The sequence below is a fragment of the Rhinolophus ferrumequinum genome, chromosome 18 (genome assembly GCF_004115265.2).
Source record: "Rhinolophus ferrumequinum isolate MPI-CBG mRhiFer1 chromosome 18, mRhiFer1_v1.p, whole genome shotgun sequence".
Lineage (NCBI taxonomy): Eukaryota > Metazoa > Chordata > Mammalia > Chiroptera > Rhinolophidae > Rhinolophus > Rhinolophus ferrumequinum.
The window spans coordinates 52,238,686-52,239,860 of record NC_046301.1 but is presented as its reverse complement, the minus strand read 5'-3'; positions in this window follow the sequence as shown (position 1 = coordinate 52,239,860).

The following is a 1,175-nucleotide window of genomic DNA, read 5'->3' as shown; positions in this document are numbered from 1 at the left end:
AATATACCTACAGAGTAACTGTAAGCAGAAAGCCAACCCATGTTTTTGGTTGGCACCCTTCGTTTGATCTGCAGTAGAAACTAGAAAGGTAGAAGAGAGATGAAGAGGACTGTAAATAATGACTCACCATTCCACCCACTCCCTTAAATGAACATGCAATCACGCCCCAAATCTATGAGTGTCCATAAGTCTACCTAGCCACTCCAAGAATAATATTTTACTTCACTAAAGTTAGGGGATTTGGTCCTCTGCCACTTCGAACTATTTTCTGTGTCTCAAAGGAAAAAGAGAAGTACTGTTTCCAAGTGGAAAATCCCCTCACCCTGCTCTGCCCAGCGTTGCCCTGGCGTGAGCAGAGAGACAACTTCCGTAGGCCCATCATTACTCTGTTGACAGAGTAAACCGAATCCCATCTATCTACAACACTCTGCCTCTCTTCCTGATGACATTGGAGCAAATTCTCGACCGGGGGGAACTGCATCCTTCTTGGCCAGACTTAATTCCTTAGGTTGACTCCTTTAAACAAAGCTAGGCTACTTCCGACTTCATAGATTATCCAGAACTTACCAGGATGGCTTGTTAATTTGCTTGACTTAGATTTCTGGCTCATATTTGGTTATTTCCTATGTCAACTTATTCAGTGTAGACTCTCCCACTCTGAACAAAGGTCACACCAACTGCTCCGGTTAAAAACTGTAACCTACTTACTGGTTTTCTGCTTTGCTATTTAATTCTCCCTTCTTTTAAGCAATATCTGAGCATACTCAGTGAATGAACATCAAGTAACTCAGAGGGCTCTGAATCACTGATATAAAATCACAAATCCTCATCTTGGAAGTTTCCATCTCCATCAAATTTTCCATCAATTTTTATGTATAAACATCTATTATACTAGATGTTTATACATAATTTTTCATTTAACCTTTTGGTAACTCCTTTTTATAGCTGAAGAAAACTAGAATTAAAGAGGTAAAATCAATTGCCTGAGGTCACTTATGTTCCTGGATATCCATCTACTTGATTTACACAGGATTTTTTTTTTTTCATTTAGTTCTAACAGCGCAGTTATTTGGGGGTTTGGAATCACTACAACACACTGGAGGGCAATAATAACAAGTAATTGCAGATATATTTTCATATTTTTAAAATAAAATAAGTATAATTGTACTTAGAAA